Source organism: Arvicola amphibius, chromosome 1, assembly GCF_903992535.2.
Source record: "Arvicola amphibius chromosome 1, mArvAmp1.2, whole genome shotgun sequence".
Classification (NCBI taxonomy): domain Eukaryota; kingdom Metazoa; phylum Chordata; class Mammalia; order Rodentia; family Cricetidae; genus Arvicola; species Arvicola amphibius.
This window is the reverse complement of record NC_052047.1, coordinates 92,950,393-92,962,865: the sequence shown is the minus strand read 5'-3', so window position 1 is coordinate 92,962,865 and position 12,473 is coordinate 92,950,393. Positions and strand designations below refer to the sequence as shown.

Sequence of the window (12,473 nt, the reverse complement as noted above, 5' to 3'; positions counted from 1 at the left end):
TTTTTTCTTTTATTTTTAAGACAATCCTTTTTATTTTACATAACCATCCCAGATCCCTCTCCCTCCCTTTCTCTTTCTCCACGTACTGTCCCCCACCCTCTCCCCATCCATTTTGCAGAGAGGATGAGGTCTCTCATGTGGAGTAAACAAAGTCTGTCATATCCCTTGAGGCAGGACCAAGACCATCCTCCCTGTATCTAGACTGAGCAAAGTATCCCTCAATAGGGAATGGGCTCCAAAAAACCCAGTTCACACACTAGGGATAAATAAATCCTAGTCCCACTGCCTGTGGCCCAACAAAGCTGTCTAAGCCATATAACTGTCACCCATATTCGGAGGTCCTAGTTTGGTCTTATGCAGGTTCCCCAGTTGTCAGTCAAGAGCCAGTGAGCTCTCACAATCTTGGGTCAGCTATTTCTGTGGGTTTCTCTAAATTCAACCACATACTCGGAAACAAAGCAAATCACAACAGATTTAAAAAATTGAAATAACCACAGGTCTTATTGGATCACCTTTGGTTTAAAGTTGGAATTCAACAACACTATTTGCAAACATCCTGCAAACTCATGGAAACTGAACAATTCTCAATAGAAATAAAGGAAGACTTCCTAGAATTTATTGAAAATGAATGCACAACATACCAAATTCTTTGAGATACTTTGAAAGCAGTACTAACAGGAAAATTCTTACCAATAAGTGCCTACATAAAGAACCTGAAAAAAATCTTGCTCTAGTATCTTAACAGCCCACTAGAAAGCTGTGCAATAAAAACAGCAAACTCACACAGGAGGAGGAGATGGCAGGGAATAATCAAATTGAGGACTGAAATCAATAAAATAGAAACAAAGAAAACAATACAAAGAGTCACTGGTACAAAGAGTTGCTTTTTTGTAGAATATCAGCAATATAGACAAACCCTTATCTAAAGTACCCCAAATAAAAAGAGACTATCCAAATTAACAAAATCAGAAATGAGAAAGGGGACATAACATCAGACACTGAGGAAATCCAGAGAATCATCAGAACATACTTCAAAAACCTGTACTACACAAAACTGGAAAATGTAAAGGAAATAGTCAATTTTGTTTTGTGTTTTTTATTGATTTTTATTGAGCTCTACATTTCTCTCTGCTCCCCTCAGTGCCTCTCCCCTCCCACTTCTACTCTCCCCCAAGGTCCCCATGCTCCCAATTTACTCAGCAGAGCTTGTGGTTTTCTACTTCCCATGTAGATTAGATCTATTTAAGTCTCTCTTAGTGTGTCCTCATTGTTGTCTAAGTTCTTTGAGATTGTGGTTTGTAAGCTGGTTTTCTTTGCTTTATGTTTAAAAACCACCCAGGAGTGAGTACATGTGAAAACTGTCTTTCTGTGTCTGGGTTACCTCATGCAAAATAATTTTTTCTAGCTCCATCAATTTTCCTGCAAAATTCAAGATAAGGTATAAAGCAAGTAAAAGAGCTAGTTCTGTTTGTAGACCTTACACAATTTACCAATCTCCAATACAAATGGTTAAGAGCTAGCTAATTAACTTGAAGCATCTCAGTTCAACATTAGGAGAGACAGTGACAGATTCGACATAATTATTACACCTAATGAAACCATTGGTAACTGTAATTTTAATATTTTCAGAACCAAACTCAAATGTTCTGTCTTTTAGGCCTAATCCAATTTGGTTTCTAATTTATTATTAGCTATTATGTATGATCAAATTGAGTAACTGGTCAAGGGAGGTCTTAGCAGGGAGATAGATCTCAAGAGATTTTAATAAGCAGACGTTCACTTGACAGACATCTTCCAAGATTTCAGTGGAAATTCATTAGCCTATAAAGTAACATGATTAATACAAACAGAATTTTTAGATGAATGCAGAATTTTTAGGCTGATACAGAAAGTAAATGGTAATGTGATGAGTGTGGAAACCATGGAGTGTTGCCCTTAACATGAAGAGATAACATCTTGGATATGCAAAGGTTTAGAGTACAAACCACAATATCACTAAAAGAAATGAGATATTAACATATTCTTGAGGCAGCTAAAGCAAAAGGTCAGTGGTTTTTATCCTTCAAAGATGTGACTGAAATGAAAGCAGATCACTTTTCTGAGGTTAGAATTGCATAAAACCATATTAACACATGAGTTCTCCAGAATCCATTATCTGGTAATTGCAGCATAATAAGTATAAAATCATCAACCTCAGCTAGATAATGTTGGATCCCCATGCTAACAGAATATTAACTAGAAGTCTTCATGAAGAGGAACAGCCAGACATGCTGAGAAATGACACAGGCTCCAAAGGCACAAAGATGATGCTTAGCCAAGGAGAAAGAAAAATCCCACATCGCAATGAGTTTATTCCATATTCATTCTGAACTGCTAAAAACCAATCTCTATCTCTATCTCCAACTGTCTCCCCTCTCTCTCACACAAACAACTTTTCATTAAAATGCTAGAAACACACACAGGCAAAGAGACAAAAACACACAGTGCACTTACATTATAATCCTCATGACCTGAGTTCCATCTCAGAGAACACAACAAGTAAAAGGGGTCTCATATATGTAATCCCAACACGCGGAAATCTCTATTGGAGGCTGAGAAAGTAGAACAGCCCTGAAACAAACAAACCAGCCAGACGGAAAAAAAAAAGAAAAGCAGAATCAGTGAAAGGGCCTCTCACACCAGGAAAAAAGACAGAGCCAAATCTGAAGGTTATTCTCTGCACCACACAAACAAACACACATACACATGCACAAGGAGTAAAACAGAGATAAAGCAGAGCAGATACCCTTTTGAGATTCTCAAATACAGAAATATGACAGAAACAGAAAGGAAGCAAAAGTTACTCGATAAGAGTGGTTTTAGAGATAAAATTTCCCTGAGCAGGTCCCCTTCTAAGATTCTCAAACACTAGAATTGGATTCAAACAGAAATGAAGCAAAGGTTACACGATATCAGTGGATATAGTGATAAAATTTTTCTGAGCAAATAAATATTTGGGGACTATAAATCAAGATCCTGACATTAACAGATAAGTTCTTGTAAAGTGAATAAAAAGCAGTGAAATTTTTTTCCAGTTTATTTATTTTTTATTAAAAATTGCCATCTCCTCCCCTCCTCCTCCCCCTTCCCTCCCCTCCCCTCCACCCACACCCCCACTCCCTCCCTCTTGAGGCCAAACAGCCATCAGGGTTCTCTACACTATGTTGAGACCAAGGTCCTCCCAACTCCCCCCAGGTCCAGGAAGGTGAGCAACCGAACTGACAAGGCTCACACAGAGCCCATCCATGTCGTAGAGACCAAGCCCATCGCCATTGTCCTTGGCTCCTCGGTCAGCCTCCACCAAGAGCCACCCTCAGAGAGTCCGATTTGGTCGCATGTTCCATCAGTCCCATTCCAAGTGGACTTGGTGGTCTCCCATTAGTTCTGTCCTGCCGTCTCAGTGGGTGAACGCGTCCCTCATGGTTCTGACTTTCTCATGATCACTCTCCATGCGCTCCTCATCAGAACTTTGGGAGCTCAGTCCGGTGCTCCAATGTGGGGCTCTGTCTCTATCTCCATCCATCGCCAGGTGAAGGTTAAGGCTCACAGTGAGCCCGTCCATGCTGTAGAGTTCACATTCATTGCCGTTGTCCTTGGTTTCTCAGTCCTCCTCCACTGTCAGCCACATTCAGAGAGCCTGGTTTGGTCCCCTGTTCCATCAGTTCCATTCCAACTAGGCTTGGTGGTCTCCCGTTAGATCTGTCACACTGTCTCAATGGGTAAACGCACTCCTCACGGTCCTGACTTCCCAATTTTTAATGGAAACTAACATCTCAAAATTTCCTTAAAGGTTGAAGACACAAAGCCGGAAGGATTACTTCATGCAAATTATGATGAAGGCGATGTGTCCCAGCCTACCCCCAATACTGAATTACCATCATGTCCAGGTACAAGTGACAGAGGTGACACTCTTTGGGCATCTGAGAAAATTACCCTATAGGACACCACCCTGGATCACACAGGTTCTTTAGGACTTACACTGGGCATGAAAGGGGGAGCCCTCATGCTGATGCTGAGCTTGCTCCTGGTAGACACACTGGTGACACCATGGATCCTCTGCAACATTATTCTTTTGACAGTTTTAAACATTTGGAATGTTTATGAAAAAAATCACAACCAAAAATTTTGTTACACTTAGAGGCCCTCTGGTTTCTCCACAATGATCCTGAATATGCTCAACAGGGGTTCCCATGGTTAAGTCTTAAAAACAACCATCTTGAAAGGAAAAAAAAAAACTAAACCCACCACCGTTTAACTTGTTTTAATGTTTCTTCATAAAAAGTGAAAATGCTAAAGTACACACGAGGAATAATCATAATTTTGTAGCTAAATTTATAGATACGGGCTTATAAATTTAAAACATCTTCTGGTTTAAAAACTAAATCTGGTCATCATTGCAGCTCTGCAGGTCTCCCTAGTAGGGCTGATCTCTAAGTTCCTGACGGTGCTCACCTTTATCCATTGATGCAGGTCCTCCAGGTCTACCTCTTCTTCCTGAGAACTGTTCCATCAATGGTCCACAAGGACCCCCCAGGGACCACGTCGTGTTCCTCCACCAAAGCCACCTCGGTCCAAGCTACGGGCACCTCAGAAGCCACCACTATCTCCACCAACTCAGGACATTTCTCCAGGACCACTAAAGTCCATTACTCTGCCTCTTCCTCCGTGCATGCCACCAGAGCAGCCTCACCAGGTGAAAACAGACAGGCCAATTATAAAGGTTATTCTCTGCTCACTACACACACACTCACACACACACACACACATACACATAAAGCTGAGCAGGTCCCCTTTAAGATTCTCAAACACTAGGACTTTGATTCAAACAGAAATGAAGCAAAGGTTAAAAGATATCAGTGGATATAGTGATAAAATTTTTCTGAGCAAATAAATATTTGGGACTATAAATCAAGATCCCTGGACATTAACAGATAAGTTCTTCGTAAAGTGAATAAAAAGCAGTGAATTTAATGGAAACTAACATCTCAAAATTTCCTTAAAGGTTGAAGAAACAAAGCTGGAAGGATTACTTCCTGCAAATTATGAAGAAGGCGATGTGTCCCAGAATACCGCCAATACTGAATTACCATCATGTCCAGGTACAAGTGACAGAGGTGACACTCTTTGGGCATCTGAGAAAATTACACTTCATGACACTACCCTGGATCACACAGGTTCTTCAGGACTTACATTGGGCATGAAAGGGGGAGCCCTCATGCTGATGCTGAGCTTGATCCTGGTAGCCACACTGGTGACCCATGGATCCTCTGCAACATTATTCATTTGACAGTTTTAAACATTTGGAATGTTTATGAAAAAATCACAACCAAATATTTTGTGACACTTAGAGGCCCTCTGGGTTCTCCAAAATGATCTTGAATGTGCTCAACAGGGGTTCCTACAGTTAAGTCTTAAAACAACCATCTTGAAAGGAAAAAAAACTAAACCCACAACCATTAAACTTGTTTTAATGTTTCTTCATAAAAGGTGAAAATGCTAAAGTACACACGAGGAACAATCATAATTTTATGGCCAAACTATAGATATGGATTTATAAATTTAAAACATCTTATGGTTTAAAATATAAATCTGGTCATCAATGCAGCTCTGCAGGTCTCTCTAGTAGGGCTGATCTCTAAGTTCCTGACTATTCTCAACTTTATCCATTGATGCAGATCCTCCAGGTCTACCTCTTCTTCCTTCCAACTGTTCCATCAATGATAAAGAAAGACCACAAGGACCACGTCGTGTTCCTCCACCAAAGCCACCTCGGTCCAAGCTACAGGCAGCTCAGAAGCCACCTCTATCTCCAACAACTCGGGACATTTCTCCCGGACCACTACGGTCCATAAGTTCGCCTCTTCCTCCGTGCATGCCACCAGAGCAGCCTCACCAGGTGAAAACAGAGAGGCACATTATAAAGGTTATTCTCTACTCACTACACACACACGCACACACATAAAGCTGAGCAGTTCCCCTTTTAAGATTCTCAAACCCTGAACTTTGATTCAAACAGAAATGAAGCAAAGGTTACACGATATCAGTGGATGTAGTGATAAAATTTTTCTGAGCAAATAAATATTTGGGGACTATAAATCAAGACCCTGTCATTAACAGATAAGTTCTACTAAAGTGAATAAAACTCTGTGAAATTTTTAATGGAAACTTAAATCTCAAAATTTCCTTAAAGGTTGAAGACACAATGCCGGAAGGATTACTTCGTGCAAATTATGATGATGGCGATGTGTCCCAGCCTACCACCACTCCTGAATTGCCATCATGTCCAGGTACAAGTGACAGAGGTGACACTCTTTGGGCATCTGAGAAAATTACACTTCACGAAACCACCCTGGATCACACAGGTTCTTTAGGACTTACACTGGGCATGAAAAGGGGAGCCCTCATGCTGATGCTGAGCTTGATCCTGGTAGCCACACTGGTGACACCATGGATCCTCTGCAACATTATTCATTTGACAGTTTTAAATATTTGGAATGTTTATGAAAAACTTCACAACCAAAAATTTTGTTACCATTAGAGGCCCTCTGGGTTCTCGACAATGATCCTGAATATGCTCAACAGGGGTTCCCATGGTTAAGTCTTAAATCAACCATCTTGAAAGGAAAAAAAAAACTAAACCCACCATCATTATACTTGTTTTAATGTTTCTTCATAAAAGGTGAAAATGCTAAAGTACACACGAGGAACAATCATAATTTTGTGGCCAAACTATAGATATAGATTTATAAATTTAAAACATGGTATAAAAATAAATCTGGTCATCAATGCAGCTCTGCAGGTCTCTCTAGTAGGGCTGATCTCTAAGTTCCTGACTTTGCTCGCCATTATCCATTGATGCAGGTCCTCCAGGTCTACCTCTTCTTCCTTCCAAATGTTCCGTCAATGATCCAGAAGGACCCCCAGGACCATGTCGTGTTCCTCCACCAAAGCCACCTCGGTCCAAGCTACAGGCAGCTCAGAAGCCACCTCTATCTCCAACAACTCGGGACATTTCTCTTGGACCACCACGGTCCATAAGTTCGCCTCTTCCTCCGTGCATGCCACCAGAGCAGCCTCACCAGGTGAAAACAGAGAGGCACATTATAAAGGTTATTCTCTACTCACTACACACACATGCACACACATAAAGCTGAGCATTTCCCCTTTTAAGATTCTCAAACACTGGACTTTGATTCAAACAGAAATTAAGCAATGGTTACATGATATCAGTGGATATAGTGATAAAATTTTTCTGAGCAAATAAATATTTGGGGACTATAAATCAAGACCCTGTCATTAACAGATAAGTTCTACTAAAGTGAATAAAACTCTGTGAAATTTTTAATGGAAACTTAAATCTCAAAATTTCCTTAAAGGTTGAAGACACAATGCCGGAAGGATTACTTCGTGCAAATTATGATGATGGCGATGTGTCCCAGCCTACCACCAATCCTGAATTGCCATCATGTCCAGGTACAAGTGACAGAGATGACACTCTGCAGGGTTCTGAGAAAGTACACTTCCCGGCACATCCCTGGATCATACACTTTCTTTAGGACTTATACTGCGCATGCAAGGGGGTGGCACATGCTGATGCTGAGCTTGCTCCTGTTAGCCACACTGGTGACACCATGGATCCTCTACAACATTATTTTTTTGACAGTTTATAAATATTTGTAGATTTTTGAAAAGAATAACAACCATGAACTTTGTTAATTAGGGGCCCTCTTGGTTCTCCACCATGATACTGAATAATCTCAAAAGGGGTTCCCAATGTTAACACAACCATTTTTAAAGGAAAAAAACTTCAAACTACCAATGTTTAACTTGTTAATTTTAATGTTTCTTCATAAAAGGTGAAAATACTAAAGTACACATGAGGAATAATCATAATGTTGTGGCCAACATTATAGATATGGATTTATAAATTTAAAACATTTTCTGGTTTAAAAACTAAATCTGGTCATCAATGCAGCTCTGCATGTCTCTCTAGTAGGGCTGATCTCTAAGTTCCTGACAGTGCTCGCCTTTATTCATTTACGCAGATCCTCCAGGTCCACCTCTTCTTCCTTCCTCCTGTTCCATCAATGGTTCAGGAGGACCCCCAGTACCATATCATATTCCTCCACCAAAGACACCTCTGTCCAACCTATGTGCACCTCCGGAGCATCTTTTCTCTCCACCTCTTCCACCTACGAACATTTCTCTAGGACCATCATGGCCCATAAATCTGCCTCTTCCTCCCTGCATGCCACCAGTTCCTTGGCCACAGTCACAACAAGGAGGTAGGAAAGGTGGTGGGAAGAAGCACTCTGCCTTGGGGCGTTACTCCATTTGCATTCTGTTTCCAGGTGATGTTCTGGTTTTCATAGCCCCAATTGGGACCCTCCTATCTCCATCTTGGTGCCGGACATATCCTCCTTCACATGGGGTCCCTTGGGAGGCCCAGAGTTCTCATGGCAGAAGCCTCTTCTGTCTCTTCCACGGCCCTTCATGTGACCCATGGGCCCTCTGGGATGTCCTGGGCCTCTAGCACCTCCATGGAGTCATGGTGGCATCCCTCTGCGCTCATGAGGTGCCATGCCACTCCTCATCCTATTCATTGGAGACTTCTTTTGGGCAAGAGAAGCTTTAAGTTTGCTTCTTGAAAATCTCTTCCATCAAACCATTCCACAGCAGCCTTGGCAGTTGGCAGATCTTCATAGGACACTGTGGCATCCCCTTTATGCTTTCCTGTCTGCTTATCCAAATAGATGTGGATCATGATATGCCCAGTTCTCTTGTACATCTTGTCAACCCCTCCATGCTTAAAGAAGTCTGCCAGATCATGCAGAGTCACATTGTCATTTAAACCTTGCATATAAATTGATGTGTTGTCAGAATCTTCATCAGGATCTATAGGAATGCCTCGATCAGGACGTGGTCCTTCGTCCATGGGTCCACCGGGCTTAATGATGCCACCTTGCTCTCTAGCACCCATTCTACCATGTCCTCCTCCCTGCCCACCTCTGCTCATGCCTCCATGATTAAATCCCCTTCTTCTCCTCTCCCAGTTATCAGGGCCACTCATGCTCTGTTTCTCTCCTGGTACAGAAAATCCTTCAGACTCCTGCCCCCGACACCATGTGGTGTGGTTCTGTCACAGTGAACTCTGCTGCCCATAGCTGCTGCTGGGTTGGCTATATTGACTTGGAGCCTGGCTGTAGGATCCAGTCTGAGGGCGGTAACTAGTGGGAGGCTGCTGCCCATAGCTGCTTTGTGGACCATAGCGACTCTGCTCTCCATGGTTGCTAGGTTACCAATAGATGTTCTGCTAAGAGTAACTGCTCTGATCGTAACTAGTTGGCTGTGAAGAGGAGTAGCTGGTAGGAGGATAGGATGGAGATGTGGGGTAGCTCCCACGTACCTGGGATATCTGTAGTTACTCTGTCCATACCCTAGGCTGGGCTGGTTATAACCCCCTGTGCTAGATTTAGCTTGACTAGTCTCAACAGGCTCGTTACCATCCTGTGGTCTTGTAGGTGCAGTGCCTGCTGGCTGCTGGCCATAGGCTGGGTGCCATATGCAGAATGAGCTGCACAAGAGGCCTGGGTTGTGGTGACTGGAGCAGTGGTGATGTCATAAGCACCAGTGCCATATCCTTGTACAGGCTGGCTGTATGCATGGGGGCAGTTGGAGTGGTATCACCAGTGGGAGGCTGTCCATAAGAAGTTGCATATGCATTCGGGCTGTAAGTGGCAGTGCTCTGAGCCTGGGTATAGCTGACATCAGTAGGCTGTCCATAGGTTCCATAGCTTTGTTGCCCATATGCCTGGGTGGTCTGTGCATATCCTTGAGTTGGCTGGGCAGTGTAAGCACTGTAGCCCTACTGGGCTGCAGCTTGGCTATAGGTACTGTAATCCATGAACACCATTTTCTCACCTTCCTCCTCATTCTCTCCCCCTCGGCAACATTCTGACCCTGTTCTTGAAACCTGCTTAGAAGAGAACACAAGTGTGGTAGCTTCACTACTGATCAGGAATCTGCTCTTGTTCATGCCCCAGGTGATGCTTTCGACCCTCAGAGTGCTAATGAGTATTTCAGTGCTACCAATCCAGCTGAATACACCCACTATGCAACAAATAATCCCTCCAAGTTTCTGCCATTTTGGGAAGCAACCATGGCACTGCTCATGATATCATCCGGAATATGGTTTCTCAAATTCGTGGCAACAGTGATGATGTGGGTATTCAACCTAATTTAACATGTGACATGCATTAAAATTATAAGTTTTACAAGGTAAGTTAAATCATAGCAGTGGTTTAAAATAGATGATGATATATCCACTAGAAATCCAATTCTCTTTGGCACCAATACATATGATAAATAAATTTTGTGCTATCTATAGGACTCTTTAGGCATTACCTAAAACTAGAAAAAATGCTTATCTTTTCCAATCGTATTGAAAATACATCTAACATGAAACTTGTGTTGTCTGAATGGCTAAACAGAGAAATGTAACTGTTAGATATTAGTTTCTATTTTTCTGTTTCCATACACTGTGACTTATGTGGATAGCATCACTTTGGAAATAAACACCCCCAAAGAAGCAACATGTGAGCATAACACCAATAAAATAAGACTCCACATTGTGACCACTTCTCAAATACCATGACATTCATTGTGACATGACACTACATAAGATTCTACTGGTGATGCCTGTTACTGCTCATCCTGATGCTGCCACCAATGATGTTCTTGATACTACTGATAATTCTTGTTTTTCTTTTTAGTTGCTGCTGAATCCTATGAGGAGCTACTGACAAAAATGACAATCCACTAGGAATATTTGACAGTATATATAAAGTCTAATGTTAAACATTTCTTGACACAGTATATATATATTTCGGCATGTAAGGTTATAATAATTTTTTATTAAAATATGTTATAAAAATATTTTAAACTGTTTCTTGGTATTGTACACACTGTTGACATAATGTCTTGGTGACATGTTTAAGGAGAAATCTTCTATACATGCAGGGTCTACAGATGGGTAGAATCATTGCCAACTTTCCTCATCCAGTAGCTTGCATAGAAGGTTCTAGTACTGTGCAAGCAAGCCAGCACAGATACCACATGACTTCTAAATGTCCTATATCTCAAGTGAATAGTGTGTTCAGAATCGTCCAACAATCTAATCCTCATGTGTAAATAATGACATTGGCAGCAGCCTGTCATGTTTGACAGGAGCCCCGTTCCGTCACAGCTCAGAGGGAACTATCTCACAGTATTGGAACCTTTGTTTAGTCAACTTAATCTTTGGGAGGAACGTTATCCATGCATGCAGGGCTCCTTCATTCAGTTGTTTTACTTAGGTTTCCAAGGATGCAACTCCATTCATTAGGCTTGGTGGCAAGCCACGGTCCATGTGTAGAGGTCAGAGCATCACTTTCTGGATCATTTTCTTACCTTCTACCATGTAGTTTCCCAACACCAAACTCAACAGCATATGGCTGGCATCAAGCACCTTCACATGCTAAACTATTTAACCAGCCCCTCAAATGGTTTTAAATGACTTCAAATGTAGTATTTTTCCAAAAGGATTTTTTCCTCCATGCTTAGTTTTGGCTAACCCTTTCCCCACCACCACACTTCTCCCATTCCTGATTAAAACTTTCCACTTGCAAGGTTTTCTTACCCCTTCCATAGTGCATTTCCTTTGCCATCCCACTTCCCTCCGGGCCTGTTCTCCTCTATGATCCATTTCATGCTTTGAGTTTTATGAGTACTCGAAATTAAAAACATTTATCTGAAAATTCAAAGCTTGCAACCACATGTAAGATAAATAATTCAATTAAAAATGGGGTACAGAATGACACAGAATTCTCAGATGAATCTCAAATGGCTGTAAGACATTTAAGGAAAGGTTCAACATCCTTAGACATCAGAGAAATAAAAATCAAAACAACTCTAAGATACCATCTTACACCTGTAAGAATGGCTAAGATCAAACACACTAATGATAGATTATGCTGGAGAGGATTTGGAGTTAGGGGAACACTCCTCCATTGATGGTGGGAATGCGAACCTGTGCAACCACTTTGGAAATCAGTATGGTGGTTTATCAGAAAATTGGGTATCAACATACCTCAAGACCCAACAATACCACTCTTGGGCATATACCCAAAGAATGCTCAACCATACTATAAGGACATTTGTTCAACTATATTCAACACACATAGCTGGGCCACGTTCTTCTCCTTCCAGGTTCTGCTGTCAATGCACCAGCAGCTGTGCTTGGTAAACTCACACCTGGAGCCCTGTATGCTGGTCTTTCACAAAGATCCCTCTGGCATGTGCACAGGGCTCTTTGGGTGTGCCCCCTCAAGATGACCAAGCAGGAGATCAATGCTCTGTGTTACCAGCTCCAGGTATACCTGGTCCATGGCCTGGAC

General features: G+C 41.9%; 1 pseudogene; it reads right to left on the bottom strand.

Annotated features, from left to right (window-relative positions):
• Positions 1–4,391: 4,391 nt before the first annotated feature.
• On the bottom strand, positions 4,392–10,317 carry LOC119820538 (annotated as a pseudogene).
• Between the last annotated feature and the right edge of the window lie 2,156 nt (positions 10,318–12,473).